The following is a 20,852-nucleotide window of genomic DNA, read 5'->3' on the forward strand; positions in this document are numbered from 1 at the left end:
AAACACACCAAAAACTGGGCTAAACAGAATCAAAACAAATCAAAACAAATCGAAACCTTCTAAAAACCGGCCAAAATATTTCAAAACCCGTCAAAACTAATCAAAACATTCCGAATACCCGCCAAAACATTCCGAACACCCGCCAAAACATTCCAAATACCCGCCAAAACATTCCAAAAACCCGCCAAAACATCATAAAAAAAAAATCAAAACCAACCAAAATATTCCGAAAAGCCGCCAAAATAATTTAGACCCGCAAAACTCATCAAAACATTCTGAAAAGATGCCAAAACATTAGAAAACCAGCCTGAACTGATCAAAACATTCAAAAAACTTGGCAAAACATCATAAAAACAAATCAAAACCAACCAAAAAATTCCAAAAACCTGACAAAATAGTTTAGAACCCGCCAAAACTGATCAAAACATTCTGAAAAGATGCCAAAATACTAGAAAACCAGTCAGAAGTGATCAAAATTTTCAATAACTTGCCAAAACATAATCAAAACAAATGAAAGCAAACCAAAACATTCCAAATACCCGCCAAAATATTTTAAAACCCGCCAAAAGGAATCCAAATGTTCCACAACCTGCCAACACAATAAAAACAACACAAGAGAAAACAAAACATTCTAAAACCCAACCAAAACATTCCGAAAACCCGCCAAAACATCATCAAAACAAATCAAAACCAACCAAAATATTCCGAAAACCCGACAAAATAATTTAGACCCGCAAAACTCATCAAAACATTCTGAAAAGATGCCAAAACATTAGAAAACCAGCCAGAACTGATCAAAACATTCAAAAAACTTGGCAAAACAACATAAAAACAAATCAAAACCAACCAAAACATTCCGAAAACCCGCCAAAACATCATAAAAACAAATCAAAACAAACCAAACAATAAGAGGAACACGGCAACATATTGGCACACAAGAGACGGAGAGCGCGGCACCTTCTAGGAGGCCAAGAAGGAAGCCGCACAACACCTGCACTGTGTCTGCAACTTTCAAACTGCTAGAAGATAGTGGCTTGCCACTGGCCTGCCTCTTCAATTGCCATTAGCATTCCAATGGAAGCTATTCTTGGACAACTTTGCTCTGCTTGGTGCTAGTTCTGCCCCAGCCTACCATAGATAACCTTGCTCTTCCCTTGAGGCTCTGAGATGCCAAGAACTTGTCAACTTCAAAGGGCGGGCCGGGCTACATCTACTCAGCTGCCACAGTTTCTCCTTGCTAGACCTAGTGGGAAAGCATTTTGCTGAGATGCAGAAGGCAAGAAACGCAGAATACGGAGACGCGGAGCTGTCCCAAGTGCCGCTGCCAGGCGTCTTTCCGCAGAAGAACCGCCCCGGAGCGCACCGCAACCGGCACCGTCATCTCTGCGCAAAGAGCCAAAATATTTGAAAACCCGCCAAAACTAATCCAAAAAGATTTTCAAACCCGCCAAAATAGAAAACCAGACAGAAGTGATCAATACATTCGAAAAAACCTGACAAACCATGATAAAGCCCACCAAAGCTAATCCAAACACACCAAAAACTGGGCTAAACAGAATCAAAACAAATCAAAACAAATGTAAACCTTTTAAAAACCGGCCAAAATATTTCAAAACCCGTCAAAACTAATCAAAACATCCCGAACACCCGCCAAAACATTCCGAACACCTGCCAAAAGGAATCCAAACATTGCAAAACCTGCCAACACAATAAAAACAACTCAAGAGAATACAAAACCTTCTAAAACCCAACCAAAACATTCCGAAAACCCGCCAAAACATCATAAAAACAAATCAAAACCAACCAAAATATTCCGAAAACCCGACAAAATAATTTAGACCCGCAAAACTCATCAAAACATTCTGAAAAGATGCCAAAACATTAGAAAACCAGCCAGAACTGATCAAAACATTCAAAAAACTTGGCAAAACATCATAAAAACAAATCAAAACCAACCAAAACATTCCGAAAACCCGCCAAAACATCATCAAAACAAATCAAAACAAACCAAACAATAAGAGGAACACGGCAACATATTGGCAAGCAAGACACAGAGAGCGCGGCACCTTCTAGGAGGCCAAGAAGGAAGCCGCACAACACCTGCACTGTGTCTGCAACTTTCAAACTGCTAGAAACTAGTGGCTTGCCACTGGCCTGCCTCTTCAATTGCCATTAGCATTCCAATGGAAGCTATTCTTGGACAACTTTGCTCTGCTTGCTGCTAGTTCCGCCCCAGCCTACCATAGATAACCTTGCTCTTCCCTTGAGGCTCTGAGATGCCACGAACTTGTCAACTTCAAAGGGCGGGCCGGGCTACATCTACTCAGCTGCCACAGTTTCTCCTTGCTAGACCTAGTGGGAAAGCATTTTGCTGAGATGCAGAAGGCAAGAAACGCAGAATACGGAGACGCGGAGCTGTCCCAAGTGCCGCTACCAGGCGTCTTTCCGCAGAAGAACCGCCCCGGAGCGCACCGCAACCGGCACCGTCATCTCTGCGCAAAGAGCCAAAATATTTGAAAACCCGCCAAAACTAATCCAAAAAGATTTTCAAACCCGCCAAAATAGAAAACCAGACAGAGATGATCAATACATTCGAAAAAACCTGACAAAACATGATAAAGCCCACCAAAGCTAATCCAAACACACCAAAAACTGGGCTAAACAGAATCAAAACAAATCAAAACAAATCGAAACCTTTTAAAAACCGGCCAAAATATTTCAAAACCCGTCAAAACTAATCAAAACATTCCGAATACCCGCCAAAACATTCCGAACACCCGCCAAAACATTCCAAATACCCGCCAAAACATTCCAAAAACCCGCCAAAACATCATAAAAAAAAAATCAAAACCAACCAAAATATTCCGAAAAGCCGCCAAAATAATTTAGACCCGCAAAACTCATCAAAACATTCTGAAAAGATGCCAAAACATTAGAAAACCAGCCTGAACTGATCAAAACATTCAAAAAACTTGGCAAAACATCATAAAAACAAATCAAAACCAACCAAAAAATTCCAAAAACCTGACAAAATAGTTTAGAACCCGCCAAAACTGATCAAAACATTCTGAAAAGATGCCAAAATACTAGAAAACCAGTCAGAAGTGATCAAAATTTTCAATAACTTGCCAAAACATAATCAAAACAAATGAAAGCAAACCAAAACATTCCAAATACCCGCCAAAATATTTTAAAACCCGCCAAAAGGAATCCAAATGTTCCACAACCTGCCAACACAATAAAAACAACACAAGAGAAAACAAAACATTCTAAAACCCAACCAAAACATTCCGAAAACCCACCAAAACATCATCAAAACAAATCAAAACCAACCAAAATATTCCGAAAACCCGACAAAATAATTTAGACCCGCAAAACTCATCAAAACATTCTGAAAAGATGCCAAAACATTAGAAAACCAGCCTGAACTGATCAAAACATTCAAAAAACTTGGCAAAACATCATAAAAACAAATCAAAACCAACCAAAACATTCCGAAAACCCGCCAAAACATCATAAAAACAAATCAAAACAAACCAAACAATAAGAGGAACACGGCAACATATTGGCACAAAAGAGACGGAGAGCGCGGCACCTTCTAGGAGGCCAAGAAGGAAGCCGCACAACACCTGCACTGTGTCTGCAACTTTCAAACTGCTAGAAGATAGTGGCTTGCCACTGGCCTGCCTCTTCAATTGCCATTAGCATTCCAATGGAAGCTATTCTTGGACAACTTTGCTCTGCTTGCTGCTAGTTCTGCCCCAGCCTACCATAGATAACCTTGCTCTTCCCTTGAGGCTCTGAGATGCCAAGAACTTGTCAACTTCAAAGGGCGGGCCGGGCTACATCTACTCAGCTGCCACAGTTTCTCCTTGCTAGACCTAGTGGGAAAGCATTTTGCTGAGATGCAGAGGGCAAGAAACGCAGAATACGGAGACGCGGAGCTGTCCCAAGTGCCGCTGCCAGGCGTCTTGCCGCAGAAGGAGCGCCCCGGAGCGCACCGCAACCGGCACCGTCGTCTCTGCGCAAAGAGCCAAAATATTTGAAAACCCGCCAAAACTAATCCAAAAATATTTTCAAACCCGCCAAAATAGAAAACCAGACAGAAGTGATCAATACATTCGAAAAAACCTGACAAAACATGATAAAGCCCACCAAAGCTAATCCAAACACACCAAAAACTGGGCTAAACAGAATCAAAACAAATCAAAACAAATGTAAACCTTTTAAAAACCGGCCAAAATATTTCAAAACCCGTCAAAACTAATCAAAACATCCCGAACACCCGCCAAAACATTCCGAACACCTGCCAAAAGGAATCCAAACATTGCAAAACCTGCCAACACAATAAAAACAACTCAAGAGAATACAAAACCTTCTAAAACCCAACCAAAACATTCCGAAAACCCGCCAAAACATCATAAAAACAAATCAAAACCAACCAAAATATTCCGAAAACCCGACAAAATAATTTAGACCCGCAAAACTCATCAAAACATTCTGAAAAGATGCCAAAACATTAGAAAACCAGCCAGAACTGATCAAAACATTCAAAAAACTTGGCAAAACATCATAAAAACAAATCAAAACCAACCAAAACATTCCGAAAACCCGCCAAAACATCATCAAAACAAATCAAAACAAACCAAACAATAAGAGGAACACGGCAACATATTGGCAAGCAAGACACAGAGAGCGCGGCACCTTCTAGGAGGCCAAGAAGGAAGCCGCACAACACCTGCACTGTGTCTGCAACTTTCAAACTGCTAGAAACTAGTGGCTTGCCACTGGCCTGCCTCTTCAATTGCCATTAGCATTCCAATGGAAGCTATTCTTGGACAACTTTGCTCTGCTTGCTGCTAGTTCCGCCCCAGCCTACCATAGATAACCTTGCTCTTCCCTTGAGGCTCTGAGATGCCACGAACTTGTCAACTTCAAAGGGCGGGCCGGGCTACATCTACTCAGCTGCCACAGTTTCTCCTTGCTAGACCTAGTGGGAAAGCATTTTGCTGAGATGCAGAAGGCAAGAAACGCAGAATACGGAGACGCGGAGCTGTCCCAAGTGCCGCTACCAGGCGTCTTTCCGCAGAAGAACCGCCCCGGAGCGCACCGCAACCGGCACCGTCATCTCTGCACAAAGAGCCAAAATATTTGAAAACCCGCCAAAACTAATCCAAAAATATTTTCAAACCCGCCAAAATAGAAAACCAGACAGAGATGATCAATACATTCGAAAAAACCTGACAAAACATGATAAAGCCCACCAAAGCTAATCCAAACACACCAAAAACTGGGCTAAACAGAATCAAAACAAATCAAAACAAATCGAAACCTTCTAAAAACCGGCCAAAATATTTCAAAACCCGTCAAAACTAATCAAAACATTCCGAATACCCGCCAAAACATTCCGAACACCCGCCAAAACATTCCAAATACCCGCCAAAACATTCCAAAAACCCGCCAAAACATCATAAAAAAAAAATCAAAACCAACCAAAATATTCCGAAAAGCCGCCAAAATAATTTAGACCCGCAAAACTCATCAAAACATTCTGAAAAGATGCCAAAACATTAGAAAACCAGCCTGAACTGATCAAAACATTCAAAAAACTTGGCAAAACATCATAAAAACAAATCAAAACCAACCAAAAAATTCCAAAAACCTGACAAAATAGTTTAGAACCCGCCAAAACTGATCAAAACATTCTGAAAAGATGCCAAAATACTAGAAAACCAGTCAGAAGTGATCAAAATTTTCAATAACTTGCCAAAACATAATCAAAACAAATGAAAGCAAACCAAAACATTCCAAATACCCGCCAAAATATTTTAAAACCCGCCAAAAGGAATCCAAATGTTCCACAACCTGCCAACACAATAAAAACAACACAAGAGAAAACAAAACATTCTAAAACCCAACCAAAACATTCCGAAAACCCACCAAAACATCATCAAAACAAATCAAAACCAACCAAAATATTCCGAAAACCCGACAAAATAATTTAGACCCTCAAAACTCATCAAAACATTCTGAAAAGATGCCAAAACATTAGAAAACCAGCCTGAACTGATCAAAACATTCAAAAAACTTGGCAAAACAACATAAAAACAAATCAAAACCAACCAAAACATTCCGAAAACCCGCCAAAACATCATAAAAACAAATCAAAACAAACCAAACAATAAGAGGAACACGGCAACATATTGGCACACAAGAGACGGAGAGCGCGGCACCTTCTAGGAGGCCAAGAAGGAAGCCGCACAACACCTGCACTGTGTCTGCAACTTTCAAACTGCTAGAAGATAGTGGCTTGCCACTGGCCTGCCTCTTCAATTGCCATTAGCATTCCAATGGAAGCTATTCTTGGACAACTTTGCTCTGCTTGGTGCTAGTTCTGCCCCAGCCTACCATAGATAACCTTGCTCTTCCCTTGAGGCTCTGAGATGCCAAGAACTTGTCAACTTCAAAGGGCGGGCCGGGCTACATCTACTCAGCTGCCACAGTTTCTCCTTGCTAGACCTAGTGGGAAAGCATTTTGCTGAGATGCAGAAGGCAAGAAACGCACAATACGGAGACGCGGAGCTGTCCCAAGTGCCGCTGCCAGGCGTCTTTCCGCAGAAGAACCGCCCCGGAGCGCACCGCAACCGGCACCGTCATCTCTGCGCAAAGAGCCAAAATATTTGAAAACCCGCCAAAACTAATCCAAAAAGATTTTCAAACCCGCCAAAATAGAAAACCAGACAGAAGTGATCAATACATTCGAAAAAACCTGACAAACCATGATAAAGCCCACCAAAGCTAATCCAAACACACCAAAAACTGGGCTAAACAGAATCAAAACAAATCAAAACAAATGTAAACCTTTTAAAAACCGGCCAAAATATTTCAAAACCCGTCAAAACTAATCAAAACATCCCGAACACCCGCCAAAACATTCCGAACACCTGCCAAAAGGAATCCAAACATTGCAAAACCTGCCAACACAATAAAAACAACTCAAGAGAATACAAAACCTTCTAAAACCCAACCAAAACATTCCGAAAACCCGCCAAAACATCATAAAAACAAATCAAAACCAACCAAAATATTCCGAAAACCCGACAAAATAATTTAGACCCGCAAAACTCATCAAAACATTCTGAAAAGATGCCAAAACATTAGAAAACCAGCCAGAACTGATCAAAACATTCAAAAAACTTGGCAAAACATCATAAAAACAAATCAAAACCAACCAAAACATTCCGAAAACCCGCCAAAACATCATCAAAACAAATCAAAACAAACCAAACAATAAGAGGAACACGGCAACATATTGGCAAGCAAGACACAGAGAGCGCGGCACCTTCTAGGAGGCCAAGAAGGAAGCCGCACAACACCTGCACTGTGTCTGCAACTTTCAAACTGCTAGAAGCTAGTGGCTTGCCACTGGCCTGCCTCTTCAATTGCCATTAGCATTCCAATGGAAGCTATTCTTGGACAACTTTGCTCTGCTTGCTGCTAGTTCCGCCCCAGCCTACCATAGATAACCTTGCTCTTCCCTTGAGGCTCTGAGATGCCACGAACTTGTCAACTTCAAAGGGCGGGCCGGGCTACATCTACTCAGCTGCCACAGTTTCTCCTTGCTAGACCTAGTGGGAAAGCATTTTGCTGAGATGCAGAAGGCAAGAAACGCAGAATACGGAGACGCGGAGCTGTCCCAAGTGCCGCTACCAGGCGTCTTTCCGCAGAAGAACCGCCCCGGAGCGCACCGCAACCGGCACCGTCATCTCTGCGCAAAGAGCCAAAATATTTGAAAACCCGCCAAAACTAATCCAAAAATATTTTCAAACCCGCCAAAATAGAAAACCAGACAGAGATGATCAATACATTCGAAAAAACCTGACAAAACATGATAAAGCCCACCAAAGCTAATCCAAACACACCAAAAACTGGGCTAAACAGAATCAAAACAAATCAAAACAAATCGAAACCTTTTAAAAACCGGCCAAAATATTTCAAAACCCGTCAAAACTAATCAAAACATTCCGAATACCCGCCAAAACATTCCGAACACCCGCCAAAACATTCCAAATACCCGCCAAAACATTCCAAAAACCCGCCAAAACATCATAAAAAAAAAATCAAAACCAACCAAAATATTCCGAAAAGCCGCCAAAATAATTTAGACCCGCAAAACTCATCAAAACATTCTGAAAAGATGCCAAAACATTAGAAAACCAGCCTGAACTGATCAAAACATTCAAAAAACTTGGCAAAACATCATAAAAACAAATCAAAACCAACCAAAAAATTCCAAAAACCTGACAAAATAGTTTAGAACCCGCCAAAACTGATCAAAACATTCTGAAAAGATGCCAAAATACTAGAAAACCAGTCAGAAGTGATCAAAATTTTCAATAACTTGCCAAAACATAATCAAAACAAATGAAAGCAAACCAAAACATTCCAAATACCCGCCAAAATATTTTAAAACCCGCCAAAAGGAATCCAAATGTTCCACAACCTGCCAACACAATAAAAACAACACAAGAGAAAACAAAACATTCTAAAACCCAACCAAAACATTCCGAAAACCCACCAAAACATCATCAAAACAAATCAAAACCAACCAAAATATTCCGAAAACCCGACAAAATAATTTAGACCCGCAAAACTCATCAAAACATTCTGAAAAGATGCCAAAACATTAGAAAACCAGCCTGAACTGATCAAAACATTCAAAAAACTTGGCAAAACATCATAAAAACAAATCAAAACCAACCAAAACATTCCGAAAACCCGCCAAAACATCATAAAAACAAATCAAAACAAACCAAACAATAAGAGGAACACGGCAACATATTGGCACACAAGAGACGGAGAGCGCGGCACCTTCTAGGAGGCCAAGAAGGAAGCCGCACAACACCTGCACTGTGTCTGCAACTTTCAAACTGCTAGAAGATAGTGGCTTGCCACTGGCCTGCCTCTTCAATTGCCATTAGCATTCCAATGGAAGCTATTCTTGGACAACTTTGCTCTGCTTGCTGCTAGTTCTGCCCCAGCCTACCATAGATAACCTTGCTCTTCCCTTGAGGCTCTGAGATGCCAAGAACTTGTCAACTTCAAAGGGCGGGCCGGGCTACATCTACTCAGCTGCCACAGTTTCTCCTTGCTAGACCTAGTGGGAAAGCATTTTGCTGAGATGCAGAAGGCAAGAAACGCAGAATACGGAGACGCGGAGCTGTCCCAAGTGCCGCTGCCAGGCGTCTTTCCGCAGAAGAACCGCCCCGGAGCGCACCGCAACCGGCACCGTCATCTCTGCGCAAAGAGCCAAAATATTTGAAAACCCGCCAAAACTAATCCAAAAAGATTTTCAAACCCGCCAAAATAGAAAACCAGACAGAAGTGATCAATACATTCGAAAAAACCTGACAAACCATGATAAAGCCCACCAAAGCTAATCCAAACACACCAAAAACTGGGCTAAACAGAATCAAAACAAATCAAAACAAATGTAAACCTTTTAAAAACCGGCCAAAATATTTCAAAACCCGTCAAAACTAATCAAAACATCCCGAACACCCGCCAAAACATTCCGAACACCTGCAAAAGGAATCCAAACATTGCAAAACCTGCCAACACAATAAAAACAACTCAAGAGAATACAAAACATTCTAAAACCCAACCAAAACATTCCGAAAACCCGCCAAAACATCATAAAAACAAATCAAAACCAACCAAAATATTCTGAAAACCCGACAAAATAATTTAGACCCGCAAAACTCATCAAAACATTCTGAAAAGATGCCAAAACATTAGAAAACCAGACTGAACTGATCAAAACATTCAAAAAACTTGGCAAAACATCATAAAAACAAATCAAAACCAACCAAAACATTCCAAAAACCCGCCAAAACATCATCAAAACAAATCAAAACAAACCAAACAATAAGAGGAACACGGCAACATATTGGCAAGCAAGACACAGAGAGCGCGGCACCTTCTAGGAGGCCAAGAAGGAAGCCGCACAACACCGGCACTGTGTCTGCAACTTTCAAACTGCTAGAAACTAGTGGCTTGCCACAGGCCTGCCTCTTCAATTGCCATTAGCATTCCAATGGAAGCTATTCTTGGACAACTTTGCTCTGCTTGCTGCTAGTTCCGCCCCAGCCTACCATAGATAACCTTGCTCTTCCCTTGAGGCTCTGAGATGCCACGAACTTGTCAACTTCAAAGGGCGGGCCGGGCTACATCTACTCAGCTGCCACAGTTTCTCCTTGCTAGACCTAGTGGGAAAGCATTTTGCTGAGATGCAGAAGGCAAGAAACGCACAATACGGAGACGCGGAGCTGTCCCAAGTGCCGCTGCCAGGCGTCTTTCCGCAGAAGAACCGCCCCAGAGCGCACCGCAACCGGCACCGTCATCTCTGCGCAAAGAGCCAAAATATTTGAAAACCCGCCAAAACTCATCCAAAAATATTTTCAAACCCGCCAAAATAGAAAACCAGACAGAAGTGATCAATACATTCGAAAAAACCTGACAAAACATGATAAAGCCCACCAAAGCTAATCCAAACACACCAAAAACTGGGCTAAACAGAATCAAAACAAATCAAAACAAATGTAAACCTTTTAAAAACCGGCCAAAATATTTCAAAACCCGTCAAAACTAATCAAAACATCCCGAACACCCGCCAAAACATTCCGAACACCTGCCAAAAGGAATCCAAACATTGCAAAACCTGCCAACACAATAAAAACAACTCAAGAGAATACAAAACCTTCTAAAACCCAACCAAAACATTCCGAAAACCCACCAAAACATCATAAAAACAAATCAAAACAAACCAAAATATTCCGAAAAGCCGCCAAAATAATTTAGACCCGCAAAACTCATCAAAACATTCTGAAAAGATGCCAAAACATTAGAAAACCAGACTGAACTGATCAAAACATTCAAAAAACTTGGCAAAACATCATAAAAACAAATCAAAACCAACCAAAACATTCCGAAAACCCGCCAAAACATCATAAAAACAAATCAAAACAAACCAAACAATAAGAGGAACACGGCAACATATTGGCAAGCAAGACACAGAGAGCGCGGCACCTTCTAGGAGGCCAAGAAGGAAGCCGCACAACACCGGCACTGTGTCTGCAACTTTCAAACTGCTAGAAACTAGTGGCTTGCCACAGGCCTGCCTCTTCAATTGCCATTAGCATTCCAATGGAAGCTATTCTTGGGCAACTTTGCTCTGCTTGCTGCTAGTTCCGCCCCAGCCTACCATAGATAACCTTGCTCTTCCCTTGAGGCTCTGAGATGCCACGAACTTGTCAACTTCAAAGGGCGGGCCGGGCTACATCTACTCAGCTGCCACAGTTTCTCCTTGCTAGACCTAGTGGGAAAGCATTTTGCTGAGATGCAGAAGGCAAGAAACGCAGAATACGGAGACGCGGAGCTGTCCCAAGTGCCGCTGCCAGGCGTCTTTCCGCAGAAGAACCGCCCAGGAGCGCACCGCAACCGGCACCGTCATCTCTGCGCAAAGAGCCAAAATCTTTGAAAACCCGCCAAAACTCATCCAAAAATATTTTCAAACCCGCCAAAATAGAAAACCAGACAGATAGTGATCAATACATTTGAAAAAACCTGACAAACCATGATAAAGCCCACCAAAGCTAATCCAAACACACCAAAAACTGGGCTAAACAGAATCAAAACAAATCAAAACAAATCTAAACCATTTAAAAACCGGCCAAAATATTTCAAAACCCATCAAAACTAATCAAAACATTCCGAATACCCGCCAAAACATTCCGAACACCCGCCAAAACATTCCAAATACCCGCCAAAACATTCCAAAAACCCGCCAAAACATCATAAAAAAAAAATCAAAACCAACCAAAATATTCCGAAAAGCCGCCAAAATAATTTAGACCCGCAAAACTCATCAAAACATTCTGAAAAGATGCCAAAACATTAGAAAACCAGCCTGAACTGATCAAAACATTCAAAAAACTTGGCAAAACATCATAAAAACAAATCAAAACCAACCAAAACATTCCAAAAACCTGACAAAATAGTTTAGAACCCGCCAAAACTGATCAAAACATTCTGAAAAGATGCCAAAATACTAGAAAACCAGTCAGAAGTGATCAAAATTTTCAATAACTTGCCAAAACATAATCAAAACAAATGAAAGCAAACCAAAACATTCCAAATACCCGCCAAAATATTTTAAAACCCGCCAAAAGGAATCCAAATGTTCCACAACCTGCCAACACAATAAAAACAACACAAGAGAAAACAAAACATTCTAAAACCCAACCAAAACATTCCGAAAACCCACCAAAACATCATCAAAACAAATCAAAACCAACCAAAATATTCCGAAAACCCGACAAAATAATTTAGACCCGCAAAACTCATCAAAACATTCTGAAAAGATGCCAAAACATTAGAAAACCAGCCAGAACTGATCAAAACATTCAAAAAACTTGGCAAAACATCATAAAAACAAATCAAAACCAACCAAAACATTCCGAAAACCCGCCAAAACATCATAAAAACAAATCAAAACAAACCAAACAATAAGAGGAACACGGCAACATATTGGCAAGCAAGACACAGAGAGCGCGGCAACTTCTAGGAGGCCAAGAAGGAAGCCGCACAACACCTGCACTGTGTCTGCAACTTTCAAACTGCTAGAAGATAGTGGCTTGCCACTGGCCTGCCTCTTCAATTGCCATTAGCATTCCAATGGAAGCTATTCTTGGACAACTTTGCTCTGCTTGGTGCTAGTTCTGCCCCAGCCTACCATAGATAACCTTGCTCTTCCCTTGAGGCTCTGAGATGCCAAGAACTTGTCAACTTCAAAGGGCGGGCCGGGCTACATCTACTCAGCTGCCACAGTTTCTCCTTGCTAGACCTAGTGGGAAAGCATTTTGCTGAGATGCAGAAGGCAAGAAACGCAGAATACGGAGACGCGGAGCTGTCCCAAGTGCCGCTGCCAGGCGTCTTTCCGCAGAAGAACCGCCCCGGAGCGCACCGCAACCGGCACCGTCATCTCTGCGCAAAGAGCCAAAATATTTGAAAACCCGCCAAAACTAATCCAAAAAGATTTTCAAACCCGCCAAAATAGAAAACCAGACAGAAGTGATCAATACATTCGAAAAAACCTGACAAACCATGATAAAGCCCACCAAAGCTAATCCAAACACACCAAAAACTGGGCTAAACAGAATCAAAACAAATCAAAACAAATCGAAACCTTCTAAAAACCGGCCAAAATATTTCAAAACCCGTCAAAACTAATCAAAACATTCCGAACACCCGCCAAAACATTCCGAACACCTGCCAAAAGGAATCCAAACATTGCAAAACCTGCCAACACAATAAAAACAACTCAAGAGAATACGAAACATTCTAAAACCCAACCAAAACATTCCAAAAACCCGTCAAAACATCATAAAAACAAATCAAAACCAACCAAAATATTCCGAAAACCCGACAAAATAATTTAGACCCGCAAAACTCATCAAAACATTCTGAAAAGATGCCAAAACATTAGAAAACCAGCCAGAACTGATCAAAACATTCAAAAAACTTGGCAAAACAACATAAAAACAAATCAAAACCAACCAAAACATTCCGAAAACCCGCCAAAACATCATAAAAACAAATCAAAACAAACCAAACAATAAGAGGAACACGGCAACATATTGGCAAGCAAGACACAGAGAGCGCGGCACCTTCTAGGAGGCAAGAAGGAAGCCGCACAACACCGGCACTGTGTCTGCAACTTTCAAACTGCTAGAAGCTAGTGGCTTGCCACAGGCCTGCCTCTTCAATTGCCATTAGCATTCCAATGGAAGCTATTCTTGGACAACTTTGCTCTGCTTGGTGCTAGTTCTGCCCCAGCCTACCATAGATAACCTTGCTCTTCCCTTGAGGCTCTGAGATGCCAAGAACTTGTCAACTTCAAAGGGCGGGCCGGGCTACATCTACTCAGCTGCCACAGTTTCTCCTTGCTAGACCTAGTGGGAAACCATTTGGCTGAGATGCAGAAGGCAAGAAACGCAGAATACGGAGACGCGGAGCTGTCCCAAGTGCCGCTGCCAGGCGTCTTTCCGCAGAAGAACCGCCCAGGAGCGCACCGCAACCGGCACCGTCATCTCTGCGCAAAGAGCCAAAATATTTGAAAACCCGCCAAAACTAATCCAAAAAGATTTTCAAACCCGCCAAAATAGAAAACCAGACAGAGGTGATCAATACATTCGAAAAAACCTGACAAAACATGATAAAGCCCACCAAAGCTAATCCAAACACACCAAAAACTGGGCTAAACAGAATCAAAACAAATCAAAACAAATCGAAACCTTCTAAAAACCGGCCAAAATATTTCAAAACCCGTCAAAACTAATCAAAACATTCCGAATACCCGCCAAAACATTCCGAACACCCGCCAAAACATTCCAAATACCCGCCAAAACATTCCAAAAACCCGCCAAAACATCATAAAAAAAAAAATCAAAACCAACCAAAATATTCCGAAAAGCCGCCAAAATAATTTAGACCCGCAAAACTCATCAAAACATTCTGAAAAGATGCCAAAACATTAGAAAACCAGACTGAACTGATCAAAACATTCAAAAAACTTGGCAAAACATCATAAAAACAAATCAAAACCAACCAAAACATTCCGAAAACCCGCCAAAACATCATAAAAACAAATCAAAACAAACCAAACAATAAGAGGAACACGGCAACATATTGGCAAGCAAGACACAGAGAGCGCGGCAACTTCTAGGAGGCCAAGAAGGAAGCCGCACAACACCTGCACTGTGTCTGCAACTTTCAAACTGCTAGAAGCTAGTGGCTTGCCACAGGCCTGCCTCTTCAATTGCCATTAGCATTCCAATGGAAGCTATTCTTGGACAACTTTGCTCTGCTTGGTGCTAGTTCTGCCCCAGCCTACCATAGATAACCTTGCTCTTCCCTTGAGGCTCTGAGATGCCAAGAACTTGTCAACTTCAAAGGGCGGGCCGGGCTACATCTACTCAGCTGCCACAGTTTCTCCTTGCTAGACCTAGTGGGAAAGCATTTTGCTGAGATGCAGAAGGCAAGAAACGCAGAATACGGAGACGCGGAGCTGTCCCAAGTGCCGCTGCCAGGCGTCTTTCCGCAGAAGAACCGCCCCGGAGCGCACCGCAACCGGCACCGTCATCTCTGCGCAAAGAGCCAAAATATTTGAAAACCCGCCAAAACTAATCCAAAAAGATTTTCAAACCCGCCAAAATAGAAAACCAGACAGAAGTGATCAATACATTCGAAAAAACCTGACAAACCATGATAAAGCCCACCAAAGCTAATCCAAACACACCAAAAACTGGGCTAAACAGAATCAAAACAAATCAAAACAAATGTAAACCTTTTAAAAACCGGCCAAAATATTTCAAAACCCGTCAAAACTAATCAAAACATCCCGAACACCCGCCAAAACATTCCGAACACCTGCCAAAAGGAATCCAAACATTGCAAAACCTGCCAACACAATAAAAACAACTCAAGAGAATACAAAACCTTCTAAAACCCAACCAAAACATTCCGAAAACCCGCCAAAACATCATAAAAACAAATCAAAACCAACCAAAATATTCCGAAAACCCGACAAAATAATTTAGACCCGCAAAACTCATCAAAACATTCTGAAAAGATGCCAAAACATTAGAAAACCAGCCAGAACTGATCAAAACATTCAAAAAACTTGGCAAAACATCATAAAAACAAATCAAAACCAACCAAAACATTCCGAAAACCCGCCAAAACATCATAAAAACAAATCAAAACAAACCAAACAATAAGAGGAACACGGCAACATATTGGCAAGCAAGACACAGAGAGCGCGGCAACTTCTAGGAGGCCAAGAAGGAAGCCGCACAACACCTGCACTGTGTCTGCAACTTTCAAACTGCTAGAAGCTAGTGGCTTGCCACTGGCCTGCCTCTTCAATTGCCATTAGCATTCCAATGGAAGCTATTCTTGGACAACTTTGCTCTGCTTGCTGCTAGTTCCGCCCCAGCCTACCATAGATAACCTTGCTCTTCCCTTGAGGCTCTGAGATGCCACGAACTTGTCAACTTCAAAGGGCGGGCCGGGCTACATCTACTCAGCTGCCACAGTTTCTCCTTGCTAGACCTAGTGGGAAAGCATTTTGCTGAGATGCAGAAGGCAAGAAACGCACAATACGGAGACGCGGAGCTGTCCCAAGTGCCGCTACCAGGCGTCTTTCCGCAGAAGAACCGCCCCGGAGCGCACCGCAACCGGCACCGTCATCTCTGCGCAAAGAGCCAAAATATTTGAAAACCCGCCAAAACTAATCCAAAAATATTTTCAAACCCGCCAAAATAGAAAACCAGACAGAGATGATCAATACATTCGAAAAAACCTGACAAAACATGATAAAGCCCACCAAAGCTAATCCAAACACACCAAAAACTGGGCTAAACAGAATCAAAACAAATCAAAACAAATCGAAACCTTTTAAAAACCGGCCAAAATATTTCAAAACCCGTCAAAACTAATCAAAACATTCCGAATACCCGCCAAAACATTCCGAACACCCGCCAAAACATTCCAAATACCCGCCAAAACATTCCAAAAACCCGCCAAAACATCATAAAAAAAAAATCAAAACCAACCAAAATATTCCGAAAAGCCGCCAAAATAATTTAGACCCGCAAAACTCATCAAAACATTCTGAAAAGATGCCAAAACATTAGAAAACCAGCCTGAACTGATCAAAACATTCAAAAAACTTGGCAAAACATCATAAAAACAAATCAAAACCAACCAAAAAATTCCAAAAACCTGACAAAATAGTTTAGAACCCGCCAAAACTGATCAAAACATTCTGAAAAGATGCCAAAATACTAGAAAACCAGTCAGAAGTGATCAAAATTTTCAATAACTTGCCAAAACATAATCAAAACAAATGAAAGCAAACCAAAACATTCCAAATACCCGCCAAAATATTTTAAAACCCGCCAAAAGGAATCCAAATGTTCCACAACCTGCCAACACAATAAAAACAACACAAGAGAAAACAAAACATTCTAAAACCCAACCAAAACATTCCGAAAACCCACCAAAACATCATCAAAACAAATCAAAACCAACCAAAATATTCCGAAAACCCGACAAAATAATTTAGACCCGCAAAACTCATCAAAACATTCTGAAAAGATGCCAAAACATTAGAAAACCAGCCTGAACTGATCAAAACATTCAAAAAACTTGGCAAAACATCATAAAAACAAATCAAAACCAACCAAAACATTCCGAAAACCCGCCAAAACATCATAAAAACAAATCAAAACAAACCAAACAATAAGAGGAACACGGCAACATATTGGCACACAAGAGACGGAGAGCGCGGCACCTTCTAGGAGGCCAAGAAGGAAGCCGCACAACACCTGCACTGTGTCTGCAACTTTCAAACTGCTAGAAGATAGTGGCTTGCCACTGGCCTGCCTCTTCAATTGCCATTAGCATTCCAATGGAAGCTATTCTTGGACAACTTTGCTCTGCTTGGTGCTAGTTCTGCCCCAGCCTACCATAGATAACCTTGCTCTTCCCTTGAGGCTCTGAGATGCCAAGAACTTGTCAACTTCAAAGGGCGGGCCGGGCTACATCTACTCAGCTGCCACAGTTTCTCCTTGCTAGACCTAGTGGGAAAGCATTTTGCTGAGATGCAGAAGGCAAGAAACGCAGAATACGGAGACGCGGAGCTGTCCCAAGTGCCGCTGCCAGGCGTCTTTCCGCAGAAGAACCGCCCCGGAGCGCACCGCAACCGGCACCGTCATCTCTGCGCAAAGAGCCAAAATATTTGAAAACCCGCCAAAACTCATCCAAAAATATTTTCAAACCCGCCAAAATAGAAAACCAGACAGAAGTGATCAATACATTCGAAAAAACCTGACAAACCATGATAAAGCCCACCAAAGCTAATCCAAACACACCAAAAACTGGGCTAAACAGAATCAAAACAAATCAAAACAAATGTAAACCTTTTAAAAACCGGCCAAAATATTTCAAAACCCGTCAAAACTAATCAAAACATTCTGAATACCCGCCAAAACATTCCGAACACCTGCCAAAAGGAATCCAAACATTGCAAAACCTGCCAACACAATAAAAACAACTCAAGAGAATACAAAACATTCTAAAACCCAACCAAAACATTCCGAAAACCCGCCAAAACATCATCAAAACAAATCAAAACCAACCAAAATATTCTGAAAACCCGACAAAATAATTTAGACCCGCAAAACTCATCAAAACATTCTGAAAAGATGCCAAAACATTAGAAAACCAGACTGAACTGATCAAAACATTCAAAAAACTTGGCAAAACATCATAAAAACAAATCAAAACCAACCAAAACATTCCAAAAACCCGCCAAAACATCATAAAAACAAATCAAAACAAACCAAACAATAAGAGGAACACGGCAACATATTGGCAAGCAAGACACAGAGAGCGCGGCACCTTCTAGGAGGCCAAGAAGGAAGCCGCACAACACCGGCACTGTGTCTGCAACTTTCAAACTGCTAGAAACTAGTGGCTTGCCACAGGCCTGCCTCTTCAATTGCCATTAGCATTCCAATGGAAGCTATTCTTGGACAACTTTGCTCTGCTTGCTGCTAGTTCCGCCCCAGCCTACCATAGATAACCTTGCTCTTCCCTTGAGGCTCTGAGATGCCACGAACTTGTCAACTTCAAAGGGCGGGCCGGGCTACATCTACTCAGCTGCCACAGTTTCTCCTTGCTAGACCTAGTGGGAAAGCATTTTGCTGAGATGCAGAAGGCAAGAAACGCAGAATACGGAGACGCGGAGCTGTCCCAAGTGCCGCTGCCAGGCGTCTTTCCGCAGAAGGACCGCCCCAGAGCGCACCGCAACCGGCACCGTCATCTCTGCGCAAAGAGCCAAAATATTTGAAAACCCGCCAAAACTCATCCAAAAATATTTTCAAACCCGCCAAAATAGAAAACCAGACAGAAGTGATCAATACATTCGAAAAAACCTGACAAAACATGATAAAGCCCACCAAAGCTAATCCAAACACACCAAAAACTGGGCTAAACAGAATCAAAACAAATCAAAACAAATGTAAACCTTTTAAAAACCGGCCAAAATATTTCAAAACCCGTCAAAACTAATCAAAACATCCCGAACACCCGCCAAAACATTCCGAACACCTGCCAAAAGGAATCCAAACATTGCAAAACCTGCCAACACAATAAAAACAACTCAAGAGAATACAAAACCTTCTAAAACCCAACCAAAACATTCCGAAAACCCACCAAAACATCATAAAAACAAATCAAAACAAACCAAAATATTCCGAAAAGCCGCCAAAATAATTTAGACCCGCAAAACTCATCAAAACATTCTGAAAAGATGCCAAAACATTAGAAAACCAGACTGAACTGATCAAAACATTCAAAAAACTTGGCAAAACATCATAAAAACAAATCAAAACCAACCAAAACATTCCGAAAACCCGCCAAAACATCATAAAAACAAATCAAAACAAACCAAACAATAAGAGGAACACGGCAACATATTGGCAAGCAAGACACAGAGAGCGCGGCACCTTCTAGGAGGCCAAGAAGGAAGCCGCACAACACCGGCACTGTGTCTGCAACTTTCAAACTGCTAGAAACTAGTGGCTTGCCACAGGCCTGCCTCTTCAATTGCCATTAGCATTCCAATGGAAGCTATTCTTGGGCAACTTTGCTCTGCTTGCTGCTAGTTCCGCCCCAGCCTACCATAGATAACCTTGCTCTTCCCTTGAGGCTCTGAGATGCCAAGAACTTGTCAACTTCAAAGGGCGGGCCGGGCTACATCTACTCAGCTGCCACAGTTTCTCCTTGCTAGACCTAGTGGGAAAGCATTTTGCTGAGATGCAGAAGGCAAGAAACGCAGAATACGGAGACGCGGAGCTGTCCCAAGTGCCGCTGCCAGGCGTCTTTCCGCAGAAGAACCGCCCAGGAGCGCACCGCAACCGGCACCGTCATCTCTGCGCAAAGAGCCAAAATCTTTGAAAACCCGCCAAAACTCATCCAAAAATATTTTCAAACCCGCCAAAATAGAAAACCAGACAGATAGTGATCAATACATTTGAAAAAACCTGACAAACCATGATAAAGCCCACCAAAGCTAATCCAAACACACCAAAAACTGGGCTAAACAGAATCAAAACAAATCAAAACAAATCTAAACCATTTAAAAACCGGCCAAAATATTTCAAAACCCATCAAAACTAATCAAAACATTCCGAATACCCGCCAAAACATTCCGAACACCCGCCAAAACATTCCAAATACCCGCCAAAACATTCCAAAAACCCGCCAAAACATCATAAAAAAAAAATCAAAACCAACCAAAATATTCCGAAAAGCCGCCAAAATAATTTAGACCCGCAAAACTCATCAAAACATTCTGAAAAGATGCCAAAACATTAGAAAACCAGCCTGAACTGATCAAAACATTCAAAAAACTTGGCAAAACATCATAAAAACAAATCAAAACCAACCAAAACATTCCAAAAACCTGACAAAATAGTTTAGAACCCGCCAAAACTGATCAAAACATTCTGAAAAGATGCCAAAATACTAGAAAACCAGTCAGAAGTGATCAAAATTTTCAATAACTTGCCAAAACATAATCAAAACAAATGAAAGCAAACCAAAACATTCCAAATACCCGCCAAAATATTTTAAAACCCGCCAAAAGGAATCCAAATGTTCCACAACCTGCCAACACAATAAAAACAACACAAGAGAAAACAAAACATTCTAAAACCCAACCA

This window comes from Passer domesticus, chromosome 7, assembly GCF_036417665.1.
Source record: "Passer domesticus isolate bPasDom1 chromosome 7, bPasDom1.hap1, whole genome shotgun sequence".
Classification (NCBI taxonomy): Eukaryota; Metazoa; Chordata; class Aves; order Passeriformes; family Passeridae; genus Passer; species Passer domesticus.